General features: G+C 34.4%; 1 pseudogene; it reads left to right on the plus strand.

Annotated features, from left to right (window-relative positions):
* The first annotated feature begins 14,442 nt into the window (after window positions 1-14,442).
* Window positions 14,443-16,377, plus strand: LOC123245184 (annotated as a pseudogene).
* The last annotated feature ends 3,018 nt before the right edge of the window (window positions 16,378-19,395 follow it).

Genomic DNA, 19,395 nt, shown 5'->3' on the forward strand with positions numbered 1-19,395 from the left:
AATTTTCACTCCTAACTACTAAATGTGGTATTGAAAAGCATCCTAAGAGTTTACCTAGTTGCCAGATAATTAATGGCATCTTATGTAAAATAGAGCATTTAATTTTTTATTGGTCCAAAATGATTTAATTTTTCCCGAAATACTGCTTTGGAGAAAATCTTCAATCAAAATTACAAAATATTTTTATCTTTTCCTTATTGATGATTAAGAGAAAAATCATTCTTTTGTAGAACTTGATATTTGAAATCATTCAAGGAATTGATGATACAATAATATAACAAAAGGAATTGGAAATATCACATTTGGATAAATAGTTGCTTATTATGTTTATGTAAGGATGGTTCTGGCTGTTTCTTAATTTCTATTAGACTAACAGGTTGGAATCCAAGAGGATGACTAATATTCCTCTGTATAGGGTTTTAGGGGTTTATTCTGAGGGTAGTTGTTTTCTAATATTTCTTACGCGTAAGTCCCTACTGGTTTGTTACAAAGCAATTATGTTTTAACCAGTTGATAGCTCCCCAATTTCATTCAATCAATTGATATCAATTAGCTTTCACAAAGGAATATTTTCTGAGAAGGTATAATGAGGACCAAAGTACAAAAACATCTCCCCAAAAGTCTTAGAAACACTTTTTTAACAAGTATATACAGAATCCAGGGGAAGTTGGGTTTCATTTACATGGGACAAAGTGGTAACTTGTAGCTCTTAGTCTTTTTGTTTTGTTTTGTTTTGCTTTATCTACTTCTTTGGAGTTCCCATGAGCTTTCCTTTGATGTGCCCTTGCTATAACTTTTAGAATCTTGAAGCTTCGCTTCTCAGTTTCCAATTTAGCCCCAGCTCTTGATTTAAATAGTGCCATCAATCACAACTATTCTGAAGACACTTATAGGAAGCCCCTATCTTATGACATTTTGCATGCCACAAGGTTTTCTGCTGATCTGTAAAAAGAGGAGGAGGAGAGGGAAATTCCCTCCCACTCCCAAGTGATTTCTTCTCAAAGACTTGGATAAAAGTGTTCTATTATAGTCTAGCATGCTAATAGAATCCTGAATTCCAAATTGTTACTTTTTTAAAAAAATTTTTTTAGCTGAGCTTAATTTTGTCTGAGAGAGCCTTACTGATTCTACTCAACCAATAACAATAGACTTCCAGGGAAGTAACATCTTTTTTTCATTCAGTGATTGTGGAAATATTTTAATCTTCCCAAATCAATTAAGCATTCCTTTTTACTAGTTTATATTGACTGATTGATTCAGTAGGGTCTTTGTAGAATTGTGCTCAACTTTTTATTCCTTTCTCTGACTAATTCTATAACTCAATAAGGCATCTGGGTATGAAGCATCTTTCAGTTACATTGTTGGTGGGAGATATTCATTGAATTATTCAGTTGAGAAACCATAATTTTGTTTGGGATAAGGTAGATCCTTACATCATAATTTTTTTTATAATTTAAAATAAATTTCTTTGGTACTCCTTTTTACCATATTTATTTCTACATATACCACATCATATCAAAAATTGAAACATCATAATAAAGAACATATGGAGGCAACATTCCCCTCCTATTTGCCAAAGAGAGTGATAATTGTAGATTTATCTGTTCACTGTCATCACTATTAATTTTTCAGTTATTCATAATGATTCTATTAGTAATCTGTTTTCTATTCCTATAATCATTGTTTTCTAGATCTGCTTACTTAATTCTGCATCAGTACATACAAGACTTCCCATATTCTCTGAATTCCACAATCATAATTGCCTAGTATATGACAATGCTCAATTAATTTCATATACTACAGTTTGTTCAGCCAAATACATTGCATAACAATTTGTACATGTATTGCAGTTATAATTTCTTACCTTTCTTTTGAATGCCCCTTTTATAAAGCATAGATGAGTTTCCCTTCATTAGTTCAAAAAGTAATATAATTTTTTTCTTCAGAATAGCCAGTTGATCATTAAAAAAGAGAAAGGGAAATATACAATGTATTTTTAAAGGTCAATACAACTGAAAAGTCCACATCTAACAAAGAACAAACCTGTTCAGAAAAGATTTGTTGAATTACTTGTTGCCAATAGTTCAAAGAAAGTAAAGCTGGATTAGTGTTAATGACAAAACAAACAATCTGCATTGTTTTAGCTACAGTGGAGTTAAAAAAACTCTTGTTCACCTAAGATCAAAAGAGAATTTCTAGTTGAAAGTGTAGCTCAACTTTCTTCCAAGTGCCAAGAACTCAAAGCAGGAAGGTATTTTAAATTTTAGTTCTGCCTATTGTGATCTGTTCACAAAGACTTACTGAAAATCTTTTAGAAAGTGTCATATTTAGGTGCTGAAATGTGTAATCTTATTATTACAGGCTTTGCAACACTCAAGTAACCATTTTAAGGTATGCTCTGACTTGTTAGTTACATATTTGAAATGACACGATTTAGTCGTAAATATTTAAACTATCACGGTTTTCCGCCAACTTGTGGTGTTTGGAGTTGGAAAGGGGGGCTGCAAATGAGGTTCTGAGTGTGATAGTGTACAGTCTTGATTTTTCTTTTCCATTCTTCCCTCCCTAAAACCTTTAGTAAGAAGCCAAGGATACTTCTCAGGGAACTTTCATTGTAAAGTTTAAAAGAAAGTATACTGTTCCAGAAAACTTCTTTCAGCAATCCTTATTTTGTTTACATTTTCTCAGATAAGGAGACTGATTTAGGACTAAAAAAGAAGAGCCAAAATAGCTACTAAGGAGTGGAAATGGAAGATACAAAGGGAGACAATAAGAGACCACCTACCTAGCTGCAGATGATGAGTTCAAGTGAGCAGATTGAGGTGAACTACATCCTACAGTATTAAAATAAGTCTTTCTAGCCTGTTTTCACATTTTATCCTCAAATACTCTGTTTTAGCCAAACTATTCTACATGCTGTTTCCCTAATATAACATCCCATGTACCACATTTGTGTCTTTTTTCAGATTTTCCTTAATAAACTCCTCCTTTTTCCTTTTGGAAATTTTAGATTCCTTTTAGGATTAACCTAATACTTTATCTTACATATGACTTTTCTTGATATTTTCAATTTTTAGTCCTTTCTTCTCTGAAATGAATTTTTAGTTCCTCTTTACATAGTATATTAAAATGTATTTATTTTTGTTTCTTACATTAAAAAACTCAGATAATTCCCTCCCTTCCTAACCCCATTAGAAAATGGAATCATTTGACAAACATATGTGTGTATGTGTGTGTGTAAAAAACTATGTTTTACTTATTTCTATTTATCAGTTCTTCCTGGGGGGGTGGGGGTGGGAGTGGGGTTGACATATACAATTCATTCTTCAAACAACATTTCTGCTCCTGTATGTAATGTTCTCTTTGAGTCTTCTCATTTCACCCTATAATTTCATGTAAGTTTTTCCATGATTATTTCCCTTTATTAGTTTGTCATTTCTTATGGTGAAGTACTATTCCATCCCAATTATAAGCTAGAATTCGTTTAGCCATTAGCCATCCCAAATTGATGGGTATTCCTTTAGTTACCTGTTCTTTGCCACTACAAAGAGAGCTCTATAAATATTTTAGAACATATAGTTTCTTCTATTTTTATCCTGATGAAATAAAGTAATAGTGGTATTGCTAGGTTCAAAGGTATACAAAGTATTCTAACTTTTTGAGGATAATTTCAGATTACTTTACGAAATGGTTGGATCAGTTCAGAGTTCTACCAACAATGTGTTAGTGTCCTCATTCCCCCATATCCATTTTATCATTTTAACCAATCTGATAAATATGAGATAATATCTCAAAGTTGTTTTGATTTGCATTTTGATTATCAATAGTGATATAGAGCAGTGGTTCCCAAACTTTTTTGGCCTACCGCCCCCTTTCCAGAAAAAATATTACTTAGTCCCCTGGAAATTAAATTTTTTTAAATTTTAATAGCAATTAATAGGAAAGATAAATGCACCTGTGACCATAACAGCCTCCCTGAATCACTGCAGCACCCACCAGGGGGCGGTGGCATCCATTTTGGGAATCACTGATATAGAGCATTATTTCTAATACTTATATAGAACTGAATTCTTCATCCAAATTTCTTTCTTCATATCTTTTCTTCTCTTTGGGAAGGACAATTTCATTTTTGTTTTTCTATCTCAGCACTCAGCATATATTAGATGAGTGATAAATATTTGAAGTGTCATTGTTCAAGTCATTTTAGTTCTGTTCAATTCTCTGTGACTCAAAATTTGGTGTTTTCTTGGCAAAGATACTGAAGTGTTTTGCCATTTTTTCCTTCTCTAGGTCATTTTAGAGATGAGGAAAACAAAACAAACAGGGTTAAACAATTTGACTAGATTGACATAGGACAAATTTGAACTCAGGTCTTCTTGACTCTAAGTCCATCACTCTATCCACTGTGCCATATAGCTGCTATGAAGTTTAGTTGAATTGAACTAAGACCCTGTGAGTTCTCTTTGACAGGTATGGAGGATGAGACAGGATGGTGCTAAAGGATAGAAGAACAAATGTGGTCCTGACTTTCAAAAAAGGAAGAGAATAACAGGAGTTTCATTTCTCAAATATATAGAGAATGGAGTCAAATTTATAAGAATAGAAAGCCCTTCTCAATTGACAAATGGTTAAAGGATTTGAAGAGGTAATTCTCGGATAAAGAAATTAAAATTATCGTTAGCATGTGAAAAAATTCTCCAAGCCACTATTAATTAAAGAAGTGCCAATTAAAACAACTTTGTGGTCCTTCCTCATGTCAATCAAACTGGCTAACATGAAATAAAAAAAAAGAAAATGATGAATATTGGAGGGCATATGGAAAAACCAGGACACTAATACACTGTTGGTAGAGCTATAAGCTGAACCAACCACTCTGGAAAGCAATCTGAACCATGCCCAAAGGGCTGTAAAATTGAGCATACCCTTTGACCCAGCAATACCAGTAATACATCTGTATCCCAAAGAGATTAAAAATAGGGGAAAAAACCAACCTATACAAAATTTTTACAATATCTTTTTTTTTGTTCTGGCAAAGAACTGGAAACTGAAGGTATAATTGTCAATTGGGAATGGCTAAACAAGTTGTTGTATATGAATGTAATGGAATACTATTGTGCCATAAGAAATGACAAAGGAAATGATCATATAAATCTGGAAAGACTTATATCAAGTGATATAAAGTAGAGTGAGAAGGACCAAAAGAATTTTGTACACAGTAACAAAAATAATGTACTATGGTCAACTGTGAATGATTTAACTATTATAGATAAGGCAAGGATCCAGGACAACTCAAAGATACTCATGACAAATAAAGGATATCCATTGCCATAGGATGAACAAACATAGTGCAAATACGAATTGAAACATACTATTCTTTATTTCCTCCATGAGTTTTTATCTAGTGTAAGCAACATGCATTTTTTTCAAAAATGACAAAAGTAAATATGAAAAAGGAAGAGAATAGAATGATATCTTCCAACAAAAGGACACTGATCTCCATTTCTATTCCTAGTAAATATCTAGAACACATTACAAATATAATGACTAGTGTACATTTGGAAAAGGAAATCATGACCCTAGAGAGCCAGCATCACTTCCCCCCGAACATGTCATCAGAGAAATATTTTTTCTTCTTCTTTTTCATTCTTTCTCCTTTATATTTGCATAGGGTTAGTAGGGGCTTGGAGACAGTTAGGTGGCTCAGTAAATAAAGACTCCTGGGCCAGGAGTCAAGAAGACATGAGTTCTAATCTGGCCTCAGACATTTACTAGCTGTGTGAACCTAGTTGAGTCACTTAACTCTGGTTGCCTTAATCCATTGGAAAATATAGTGGCAAATCACTTCTGTATCTTTACTAAGAAAATCCCATCAAGAGTATAAGCACTCTGAGGTCTACAAGGTCAAAAATAATCAGACATGACTGATTGACTAAACAATAACAACAAAAACAAAAACAAGGGTTTACTAGAACTTGCATGAACCAGGTTATGAAAGTAGAGAGTTAGATTTTCAGGGTGAATGTTGATACATCAGATATCAGAAACTCCATAAATCAGGACTTCATTTTGTTGTTGTTGTTGTTAGTTGTCTAGACCCAAGAAAGTGTTAATGTTAATAAAGCAGATTAAACTTAGAAATATGTCATGAACACATTTTTTAAACAGAGCTCATTGTTAAATGTTTACCTCTACAATTCCTGCTTATTAGACTCATAAGTGAAGAAAATGTTAGAATTAAAGTTTATTTTGATTTTTAGAAAAGTAAAGCCTATCTCACTATTCTAATGTACAAAATTAAAATTACATGAAATCAGAATTAATTTAATAGCCAGACACAAAAATCAGTCAATAATTTTTCTATGTCAGCTTGGAAGAAGGTCTTTAAAGGAGTGCTGAAGAGGTCTCTATTTTACCTTTTTCAATTTAACTTAAAAAATACATTTCTTGTATCAAGTTACAGAGAGTGTGCTTCTCAAATTTATCAAATTGGGGAGGAATAGCTAACTTATCAGTTGAAAGTTGAGCTTTATAAGACTTTTGACAGGATATAATACTAGGCTAAACCTTATAAGATGAAATTTAGCAGTGATAAAGTATTACAACTTGGTTCAAAAATCAAATTCACAAGGTAAAAAATGAGGGAGTTATGGCTAGATAGACCTTTAAGAAAAGAATAGGCACAAGCAAAATATAGGTCAACATGAGTCAATGGTGGCCTGAGACAGAAAAGAAAGTTCATGTTATTTTAAAATACATTAAGAGAGCTATGTGAAAAAAATAAAGTTAGAACAAATTTGAGTAATTGTGCTCAGTTTTGAATTTTAGTAAGAATATTGATAAGTTCCCAGAAAGAGACAGCCAAAATAGTTAATGACTTTGAAATCATATCACATGAATATTGGTTGAAGAAATTCGGAATACTTATGTTAGAGAACAGAATAAATGAAAAAGCTTTTTGACTCACTTTGACCCAGGAATTTATATTGCTATCTTGGAAGGCAACACATTCAGTGCAGGGGTAACTGGGAGAAGTGTTTTATTCTGGGGAAGTAGAAAGGGAATGAAGGAAGGATATTTGCTCTTTGGCAGGCAGATAGAAAAATGGTTTGAGTGGGTTATTGAATATGATGCTAAGCTGTTGTGGCTCCTCTTTCTTTCTGAGGGGTTCAATGACATCACAGAGTGATTGATGTCTAGACTCTTACCTCAATTTCAGATAAGTGAGGCAGAGTTGCACAAAATCATCAACCTTCCTCTCTCTTCCAGAACTATCAAAGTACAGTGTAAGGATGGGGCTCATGGAAGACCTTTGTGTCTATAAAATTTGACCAAGCTCTAAGCCCTTCTTAATACTTGTTTCAGATATCTTTATGACTATTTGAAAAAATTGTTCTCATCCATCCATTCCTCAGGAGAAAAGCTTCACATGCTTGGGGTAGCTGTCTCCTTTAACTCACCACCAGTTTGAAGTCAACTGATTAACCTCAGCCTTATTTAACCCACTTGCCTATCAAGACAGTTTTACCCAGATGTAGATGCTACACATGCTTCAGTTTCTTGAAGCCACAGGTAAGAGTTGAGTGAAAGGCAGACATCAAAGACGGATGAAAAATCCTGAAAAGGGCTCAGTAAGCCCTCACATCGGAGTGACTAATCTTCACCAAATACCCAGTATACACTAAAGCATGTAGAGGGCCAGGCAGTAGATGTAGTAGACTAAATGGACTTATTAGTACATAGTTGGTATACACTCACTAATCTGCTGAGTTAGATCCAAAGTACAGGAAGGATTAGATTTGTTCTGGTTGGCTCTAGAGGTCAGAATTAGGAGCAGTGGAATGAAGATACAAAGAGAGATATATTTAGAACTGACATGAGAAAAAAATTCTAACAATTTCCAAATGTGAAAGAAACAACCTAATTAGATAGTGTGTCCTCACTTTAACAGGGGCATTCAAGTAAAGATCATTTAACAACTTGTCAGGAAGGTTATAGTGGTTATTCTTCTTCAATTTTAGGTTTGCTTAGATTATCTGTAAGATCTTTTTCTGGGCTTACATTTTAAAATTCTTTGACAAGGTTTATAGAGAAGTGAATAAATAAATTAACAAAAAGTATTTATCAAACACTATGTGTAAAGAACTGTGCTAATCATTAATGATGAAAATAGTAAAGGAAAGCAACCTCTACTCTTAAGGAGCTCAAATTTTAATAGAAGAAAAAAATTTAGGGGCTTCAGTTACAAGATAGGTAGAAAGATCCAGCAATCCATAGAGTATAGTAGCAAAACAGTCATTTCCTTAGAGTGAGGTAGCCAAAAAGTCAGTAGAGATACAAAGATTTCAAAATGCACACTTTTATTTCAAGGCTCTCACAATCTAATGTGAGAGAAATAACAGGGGAATGACTATGTATATACAAGAGATGTCAAAAATAGATGGACAGTGATCTCAAAGAGGAATGAATGCTCTAGTAGTTGGGACATTGAGAAAGGCTTCCTGAAGAAGGTATAATTAGAACAGAAACTTGAAGGAAGCCAGGGAAACCAGTAGAAAAATGGGGGAAAAGAGACTAGCTTAATGCATCTTCTTTAATGGGATTTCTATTTACCAAATCATATAACTTTCTTCTCTTGGACCATCTGAAAGTTCCAGGGACTTGAACATAAAAACTTCCTTTAGTAGCTATGGCTGCATGGGGTGGAGTGAGATGGGGTGGAGTGAGGTTAACAGTTGTGATGGTAAGGGATAGTTGTCTTCTTCTATAAAAGGATTGTTCCCATTCAATGATGGTTACTGTCCCTTACTATAAAAGGCTCTTTTTAAGTAATGAGGAAAACTTCATGGACAAAGTAGTTTGGGTTTTTTTTAGAATCTATGCTTCCATTATAGACTAAGATCATATTTGTTCTTTTAAATATCACATTACTTTACTGAATCTTAAAATTATAATTCCCTCAGACATTTATCATATGAACTGCTCTCTAACCTTACTTACTTTATATTGTTTTTGTGTATTTTGTGTCTCTTGTTAAAGCATAGGCCCTTTGATGGCAAGAAGCCAGACTAAATCTTTATAAAATAGGTGTCTCAATAATTTCTTTTGTATTGATCGATTTTCTTTGCTCTTGAATCAAATAACCCATTAAGTGTGGCCCATTAGACATTTTCAAGGTAATATTAACATATGATTTCATTTTAATATATGTTAAATGATACAGAGAAATAGTTTAATAGTAAGGTTTGTATCAATGGGAGGGGGAAATGAAACTAAAGTTATCAGACTTCCACTTCAAAAATTTTGTTTTTTGTCTCTTTGTATTGTACCTCTGCATCCATATAGAAATAAAAAGTCTTTTGCACAGTAGGTCCCAATCTCCAAAGTGTTTCTTTAAAAATTGACTGCTAAATTATTAAATATGTAGTCAAATAGCTGGTGTTTGTAGAGAACTTTTTCCCCAGCCCTTTACTGCAACATTTTTGGTACTGCTGCTAGGAAATTATTATATCTTACCTTAGAGAATGCTGCCTTTCAGATATACTTAAATGTACTCTGAAACTTCTGAATTGAAAGAGGGAATTAGTCACTATAAAAATATGATATTTTATTTATAACCAAATCTACTGCCACTTGAATTATTCTAAAATTCAGTATCACAGCAAGGAGGAGGAGGGGATACAGTACTGACATAGCAGATGAGGTAAATATAAATATATATCACATACATATATATAACTTTTCTATATAGTAAAGAGACTGCTTAGAAATTCAGCATTGTATCTTTTTCCATAGTGTTTAAATAACTAAGAAATATAAGATGTGCAAATGTTCTAAAAGGCTAATGTAGCTATCCTTATTAGGACATTGCTACCCTAAAATGAAATACTAATTACTTAAATTGTCACTTATTTTTAGTAATTTAAATATAAAAAGATATTTTTATACTTAACATGTAAAGAACTGCATAATCCTAACATATGTATTTCCAGTCTTTAAACAATATTGCTAATTTCATCCTTTGCTTGTCACTGGTGTATCAATACCAAGAAGCAGTACAAGGATATACGCAAGGTCTCTGTGAAGAACTTTATCATCAACTGGAAGACATGGGAGACACGGGCAAAGGACTATTCTGAATGGCATGCCAGCATCAAAGAAAACATTGTGCTGTATGAGCAAAGCAGAATACCAGTATCTCAAAAGAAACACAAATTTAGAGACATTTCCATCCCAAATGTTCACATGGTCTGTTTGTGCCTAACCTGTGGTAGAGTCTTCCAACCTTGTATTGGCCTGATCAGCTAGTCAGACACTTCTCACTCGACCCCAACATAGTGATGTAATTTTGGTCTTCTTCAAGTATAAATGATGACAACTGGTTTATCATCATTGTGATTGTCATTATTTTATTCAATATTTTTATAGAATTATGCTTGGATCACCATTATTTTGTTACTGGTTAAAAATCAACCTATAAAAATTATTAGTTATCAATCGGTGAGAAACAAATGAATTTTTTGTCTGTATCCAGCCAGTGCATGGCTTATACTCTGAATAAATTACAAATTATATAAATGTGAAAAGTTAATAAAGACTGGCATGACAATTCAATATAACAAAGAAGGGATGTCATCAGGCAACATATGATTAATCAAAAAATGAATAGTAGCAAAAATAACTGCTCTAATTTCAGGAGAGTGATGACTTAATATTCTAATGGACAGAAGAGGCTTGACATTACATAATTGAACTTAGGCTGGGTCCTGAATGAAGAGGAAAAATAGAAGGTAGGAGAACATTTCAGGAAGGTGTAAAGACATGAAAAAAGCCACTAAGACTGGTGATGACAAGATGTGTTCATGGAAAAGGGAATAAACCATTATGAATAGACTAGGGGATGTGAAAAGGTGAGTCACTACAAAAAAGGATGGAAATATTCATATAAGGACAAGTTTCAGGGAGCCTAGAAATCAAGAAAAGGAGTTTAGACTTGTCTTTTGAGACAAACTTAACATTATCTCATGGGGAAACCTTATTAGGAACAATTCCTGTGGAGAGTGTGTATGACATGGTCAACATATTTTTTGAAGATTCATCAAGCAATACTATTCAAGATAGATTCAAAATAGTGGAGGAAATGTAGAGACAGGAAGAATAAAGAGGCTATCTAAGCATGAGATGATAAAGAATAATTTAATTTAAATGATTAACTTTTACTAAAAATACAAATAAAAATTTAACATCTAGGTTTCCTTTTAAGGACTAGAAACTATATCCTTTATTAAAAATGTTCCTTTCTTTCCAAAGTTCTATGTGATTATATGTAAGGAACATAACTAATTTTGATGAATATTCCCAAATGAACCCTTCTACTTCCAAATTTAAATTTCAAACCACAGTCACATACTCATAGAAGTTAAGAATTGGAAGATTTAATAAATATTTAGACTTGACCCCTTTTGCAGAAGGAAACAAAACCCAGAACTTAGCTAAGAATATAGAATTAGTCTATATCAGAGCCAGATCTAAAGCGAAGGATATCTCCCCTATCTTGGCCTACATACCTTTTTGTACCAAACACCTAGGTTCCCCTTAAGAGCTAGCTTCAGCATAATGCATTATTGTCTGATACATTTGGTGATGGTCATAACCTAAAAACAAAACCCATTTCTTTTAATTTTCAGATATAATCAAAACTAGTAATTAAATTAATAAATCCATCAATTGAATTCATTTCAATATTTCCATTTTATCCAACAAACTTTGAAAGAATCAGACCTTAATATATTAGAGATCAAAATGGAAAAGACTCAATCAAAATTAAAAACAAAGGAAAAAAGTATTTCTCCATTGTTTCTACATTCCCCAAACAATTGAATACCTCATAAAAAATTTACTGGAATATTAGTGGAACTATTCCAGAATAGATGGACAAATAATACTTATAAGGTTTCATTAAATAATGCGACTAGGAGTGCATCCTTTCTTTTATCATACAGGCTTATTAAGCTTAAGGGAATTCCTTTTCTCTTACTGGAGAAAATAGTGTTGGACCAGCCAAAACTCTAAAATATCTGCATATGCAGAGATTGAAACCACTCAAGGCATCTCACAATGGAACCATTGAAACCACCACTGACTTTAAGTGGTTCTTAAGAAGGATTTTTTTCTCCCTTTAAATTAGTACTTATTTTTAAAAGCAGAGAGAGGTTTTATCTTATGGAAGGAAATTTTTTTTAATTTAATACTTCAACTTCAAGATGAATAATTCTTTTCTCAAAGATTGGAATTTTACATGTGACAACTTGAATAATGTGATTGGGTTTTTACATGTTTAAGTATAAGAATATGCAGTCAGAAAACTCTTGAGAAGGCTTTACTAGCTTCTAGTTTTTCCCCCATTATTGCAGGAAATTTCTTTCTGCTTTTAATTAAATGCTCTGAAGCCTGGTAAATTGGAGGACATTTTTTAAAAAGTCTTCAAAATTGTCCAGTCTGTGCCTCAAAGGCTCTTAGAGGATGTTTCTATAAGTATTTCAGCACCATAGCATTTTTATAACACTACTGAAATAGTTTCAGTCGACCACATTTTAAAACAATTGATGAATTGCAGCTCTTAATGCCTGCACATACTAGGCATAAAATAAATGTTTGATAAATTGAACTGATTCATAGACAACATTCTTAGTCTTATGGTCTTAACAATTTAGTCAATGAATCCAGAGTGATATAGTGAAATATGTTCTGGATTTGAAATTAGAGGACCTACATTTCAATTTGGGCCAAATGCTTTATGTGACCTTGGGCAAATGATTTCATCTCCTTGGAGATTCAGTTCTTGAAATGTAAAATGAATCCATTGTATTAGCTGTCCTCTAAGGGGCCTTCCACCTTATGATCCTATGATCCTATGAAAGAGGTCCAAATTTGCAAGCAAATCTCCCTTCCTTTCTGGATGAAAATGGCCCAGAACACTTCACCGATTAGTATGTGCCTTATCATGTTGATCCCAGAGAAGACCAAAAGCCTACACAGAAGCAACCTTTAAAAAGGAAGATGAAATGGGTTTGGATAGAGCATTGTGTAAAAGTTTGTAGGAGACTTTTTTGGGTTTAGTTCTCTGCTATTAATCCTTCACTTTGATGAGAAATAATTCAATCATTATTCCTTTTTAAGAAAAAGCTCTTAGCTTCTTTTATACAGTAATTGACAGATTTTATGACTTTTTTTAGACTGTAAGTATCTGCTTTAAGTGGTTAAAATAACTGGTTATGTTCATTTGAATCCAACCATTGCAGAGAATTGGGAAGGAGAAAAGTAGCCTGATTGTTCAATGCTATAATGCAGTTCTTGGACATAATTGATTTACACACAAAAATCAGCACTCACATACATAATAAGGACCCTTTGGTCTTTGGTAATACACACAAAATATTACCATAGATTTTCACACCTGGAAAGAACCTTTGAGCTCACCTAGTCCAAATCCCTCATTTTGCATGTGAAAAGCTTCCTTAGGAACTCTTTCCCAAAGTCAGATGTTCACAGAATATAGAGATGGAAGGGGCCTTATAAGTCATTGTCCAGGCCCATTATTTTTCAGATGATGAAACTAAGTCCACAGAATCATTAAAAGACTCACTGGTCATCATACTAAAAATTTGTGATTGAGTAAGGGCAGGTAGGTGTCAGAGTGGATAGAGAAGAGCATGGGCTTGGAGTCAGGATGATCTGAATTCAAATTTGACCTCAGGCACTTCTTATGTGACCCAGGCAAGTGACATAACTGTTATTCCTCATCCATAAAATGGGGACACACTGGAAAAGGAAATGGCAAACTGCTCCAATATTTTTTCCAAGAAAATGTTGTCTGTAGTGTTACATAGAGCCAGACATGGCTAAACAACAACAAAGACTTTGAAACCTGGTCTGCTGACTTCAAATTCACCACTCTTTATGTCTTCCAACTTTTTTATGGATTTACTGAAAACAACACATCGAAATTTCATTTTGGCCTGAAGTTTCTCCCTTTCTTCAGCTCTTTTCTACTCTCTTCTTCCACAGTTCTATCTTGTTCTCTTCTCTTCCTTTAGTAAAATCATGTTAAAGTCACATAATGAAAACATGTAAATTAGCATGTGATTTTTTTTACCAAAAACTTGTCATTTTATAACTCTCTTCCAAATGATCATAAGTTGGTAATCATATCAAAGGTTCCCTATTCGATCATCCAGACGTATAAATTAATTTTCAGATGGTGTCTAATAAAAAAAATTTTCAAAGTCTAAAAGTAGTTCTTCTTCCACTCTCTCCTCCAGCAAAGGCTGCTGCTAACCATGCACTCTACCATTGCTGCTGCCAACATTATATGGGCCTTTGCCCAACTGATCTTACCCCTCAGTCCCACCACTCTATCCCACATTCAAGTCAGTCACCCCTATCATGGTGAAGCTCTAGAAGGTTCCTAAAAATCAAGATGAGCCAAAGAAAATGACTCCTCCCCTAAAAGTAATAGAAGACAGTGAGGATGAGGGCATGCTAGAAGATGAAGATGGAAGCAGTGAAGAAAGTAATGGTCCTTCATAAGAAGGGAGAGCAACTCTGTGGTTACACCAGCAAGAAAGGATGCAGCTCCATCAGTCAAAAAATTATCATTGTTTACATGCATGCCACAAAGGCAGTCATGACCACTGTTAAAAAAGCCACTGTGATCTCAGTCAAGAAAGTGGTCATCCCAATCAAAAGGGCAAAAAAATGGAAAGATTGCCAAGAAAGAGGAGAGTAAATTTGAAGAAGAAGACAGTGAAGATGAGGGTGAATAATCTGAGTCACCCAAAGCCAGCAAATTGGGAGCAGCTCCAGAAAACAAGACTCTGAGGATGAGCAGGGAGAGGCTGAGGAGGAATAAGATAGTGATGAGGAGTAAGAAGAGGAGCATGATTGAAGAAGAAGCCATGGATACCATCCCTGCCAAAAGGAAGGGTATGAAGGTTGCCCCAGAGAAAGCCAAGGAATCCAAGGAAGAGAAGGAAGAAGATGGTGATGATGAGAAGGATGATAAGAAGGAGGAGGCAGTGACTGTCAAAGAAGTCCCAAGAAGGAGGAAAATGGAAATGGGTGAAATGAAAGCCTCTGAAATCAAGAAATAGAAATTGAAAACTGAAATATCTACACATTTAAATGTTCTTTCTGGTGACCTAAACTTCATCAAAATCCCTTCTGAGCTAAAAAACTGACATCATCAACTTCTTTGCAAAAAAGAGCCTTATGACAGTGATTGTCCACATTGGTGCCACTAGGAAATTTGGCTATTTGGAATCTCAATCTGCCAAAAACATGGAAAAGGTTCTGGAATTCAGAGGCTCCGAATTGCTTGGCTCTGAAATGAAATTGGAAAAAGCAAAGGAGAACAAGAAAGATAGACATGCAAGGATGTTCTTCGTATAAAGTAACTTAGGAAGAGCAAATAGAACTGTTTCATGACACTATTGAGGTCAGACTGCTCTTCATCAAGGATAGAACACCCAAGCTATCTCCTACTTTGAATTCAAGATGGAAGCAGATGTAGTCAACACCTCAGAAGAGAAATAGGGAACTGAGATCAATTGCTGGTCACTCATTCTGAACTACAAAATGGAGAAAAAATCAAACACGGGATAATTTGTGAGATGGGAAGAACAGAAGCAACAGCAAGTGATCAGATGCCAAGTTGCTAGTGCTGAACAATCTTTCTTATAGTGCCACAGAGAAGAATTTTCTGGAAATGTTTGAGAAGACTATGTATATCAGCCTGCCCCAGAATAACCAAGGCTGGCCCAAGGTATATATATTTATTGGATTTGCCTCTGTGAAGGATGCAAAAGAAGCTTTGAATTCTTGTCCCAACATAAAAATTGAAGGCTGAGTCATATGTTGGAGCTGAAGGGATGGACAAACAACAAATTCAGGCTAGTAAATCAGGCCTGCAGAACCTTGTTCATCAAAGATCTATCTGAATACTTGATAAAAGAAACACTGAAAATTCTTTTTATAGTTCTGTAGGGGCCAGAATAGTCACAGACAGAGAGAAAGGGTCATCAAAAGGGTTTGATATTGTGGATTTCAACTCAGAAAAAAAAAGATGTGAAAGCTGTGAAAGAAGCCATGGAAAATGGGGAGATTGATGGAAACAAAGTTATTCTGGACTGGGTGAAGCCAGGTTGTTCTGGTGGCCAAGAGAGCAGTCATGGCGGCTGTGGTCATGGAGGTTTGGAGGGCTTAGGAGGTGACAGAGGAGGATAAGGGAGCTTTGAGGGTAGAAGTTGAGGAGGAAACTTTGGAAGTCAAGGTAGTTTCCTAGGAATCCAAAGAGGAGGAAGAGAAAACAAGCTACAAAGAAAGAAGAGGAATTTTTTAAATATTTAAAAATTAAAATTTAATTTAAAAAGAGAAAAGTAGCTTTTTCAAGGATACATAAGTAGTAAGCAAGAAAGCCAGGATTTGAACCCAAGTGCTCTGACCCAAAAGCCAGCATTCTTCCTATGGCCCCATGATGGATCCTTCATCCCATAGAAAAAGGGCATTCTAGGCAGCTTTTGTTGCATGAGGCTTTAAGAAACTATGCTGACTACCTCTCGAGCTACACCAAAGGGACAATAATCAGATTATAGAATTAGACCAAGAAAAGACCTTAGAGATTACAAGGGAAACACACATCCCATTTTACAGAGAATAAAACTCAATTCCATAAATAGGTCTATCTGGAGACAGTATAGTATAGAATACAGATCTGGAGTCAAAGGACCTGGTTTTGAATTCTGACTACTTACTGCCTGCCGGTCTAGTCATTTATTTCACCTCTATGGACCTTAGTTTCCTTATTTGGAAAATTACTAGTTGGCCTTTGAGGTCCTTTTCAGCTCCAAATCTCTGATCCTAGGATCTAATGCCATGTTTCTTCTCTAGCCCTCAGGCCCTTCATCTATAAAGAGGTTGAACTAAATTCAGAAGAGAAATTTTGAATGGCTTCTTCCCCTTCTCTTTGCTCCTGCCATTCAAATGAACTCTGAGGGTTTTATCTTGTTGTCTAATAATCGGCAGCATCTTCAATGGACATTCCAAGACAAGCATGCAGTTTGGAGAAGGTCATCTTGGGAAAATCTGGATGACATTTTAAGGAAAAGAGCATGTTAGTTTTGAATGAATTGACATTGCATATGAATTTTTTGCAGACCCAGGTGATAGATGTGAGAGTTAATCTTTTTTTCAATGAGTTGTCTTGGGTTTATAATAGTATACCCCATGTACAAAAATGACTTTTTCCTACCAAAAAAAGTCTGAAAATAGTCTGGTTTGTACAATTACAATACTATCAGATAATGACTCTCACTTATAGCACTATGAACTTTCAACTGGAGATAATGCCATTCCAGTTTTTGGTGTGTCTATTGATTTCAATAAAAAGATGATTTGGCTTTGAATCATTAAGGACGAACAACCTGGAAATAAATCATATGCTTTGGGGACAGTTGTGATATTGACACATAATTTTTGAGTTAGGTTTAAGGTTAAGTTACTTTGGAAATGTTTCCTAACAGTGTCTATCTAGCACAGTGCCTTAAACTGCATAGATGTTTCTTGATGTGAGTAGTCAGAAAGGGAATTTTCTACATCAAATATTGACCTGGCAGTCTCATAGGAAAGTCAGCTCTGTGTTGCTCAAAATCTGTTTAGGAAGAGGGACTATCTGAGGAACACTGGGCCAATATTCTCCTTAGACAGGACAGAACAGATTGCAACATAATCACTATGTAGCCTTGGCAACCTGATCATTTCTTCCAGAAAGCTGAATCAGTTCCCTGAAGCAACCATACAGGAATGGAATATATTGCTATCTCAAGGGTAGGGGGTCCTAAAAAGAAGTCTGGATCTAGAGCAAAGGCCCTGAGAGCCTCCTACTTTTGTGGCATCTGACAAACCACTTACAAATTGGGCCTCCATTTATTCAACAACAAAATGAGGGAATGTAGTTGAAAACTGTAGCCTCCTTGAAGGCAGGAGCTTTCACTATTTTCTTTGTATCACTAGTGTCTAATACATCATAGGTGTTTAATAAATGCTTGTTGATGGATTGAATGACAATTTTAGAATCCAATGCATATTTAAATCATTGTGATGTGCATGCATGTTCATTCATTCATCCATCCATCCATCTATCCATCCATGTATCCATCTATCTATGTCTGTCTGTCTTCATTCTCCCAATGGACAAAACTCTATTTTTTTCATTATCTTGAATCTGGAAAAAGAACAAGAACTTATTTGGTTGCATATGGCACAAATCATTCAACATTCACTTGAAAGGACATTTTTTTTAAACCCTTGCCTTCTATCTTAGAATCAAAGAATAGTATATCATGTATAATGCAGAAGAGAGGTAAGGGCTAAGCAAATGGGGTTAAGTGACTTGCCCAGAATCACGCATCTAAGGAGTGTTTGAGTCTACATTTGAACCCAGGTCTTTCTGACTCCAGGCTCAGCTCTCTATTCACTGAGCCATCTAGCTGCCCCTAATGAAAGGGTCTTCATTTACCTTTAACATGCTTTGCAATCCAAAATTCTACTATTGTCTTTGTATCACCAGTGCCTAACATACTATCTAATACATAGCAGTTGTTTAATAAATAATGCTTGCTGATTGATTGAATGATAATTTAAAAGGTCCAATCATGTCTAAATTAAAATTATTGTGATGTATATGTACATGTATTTATCTATCTAAAGAAAAGATGCCAACCTTTTAAAAATATTGATACTTTAAAAAATTTTGTGCCAATTATTTATGGATCACTGATAGCACTTGATCTCAAGTACTCTTTTTTCCCCCTCTTATATATACTGAATATCAGAATTTTATCATTTTTGGTTTATATTATGTGTTGTATATCACATAAAAATTAAAATATATTACACATATATAATATATTATATTTATAGTTTCTCCTTTTTAAAAAAAATTCTTACTTCATGTCTTAATTCTAATATACTAATAGATACCATTAGTTTCAAGGCAAGTGAGCAGCAAGGGCTAGGCAATTGGGGTTAAGTGACTTGACCAGAGTCACATAGCTATGATGTGTCTGAAGCTAGATTTGAACTGAGGACCTCCTGTCTCCAGGTCTGGCTCTCTATTCACTGAGCCACTAACTATTCTGATAGTTTCATTTAAACAAACTGCATTGCTTTTGTTGGTTTGAACTTTTTTTAGTCTTATCTCATATTTTCTACTTTAACATCTACTCAAGTTTTCTCTTTAGTCATTCTATTTCATTAGTTCCCATATATTCAATTATCATCTCTAGCCTAGAATATCCTATATGATTCTCATATCTTCTTATCTAGTCCTAACCTCTTTGC

This window comes from Gracilinanus agilis, chromosome 4 (assembly GCF_016433145.1).
Source record: "Gracilinanus agilis isolate LMUSP501 chromosome 4, AgileGrace, whole genome shotgun sequence".
Lineage (NCBI taxonomy): Eukaryota > Metazoa > Chordata > Mammalia > Didelphimorphia > Didelphidae > Gracilinanus > Gracilinanus agilis.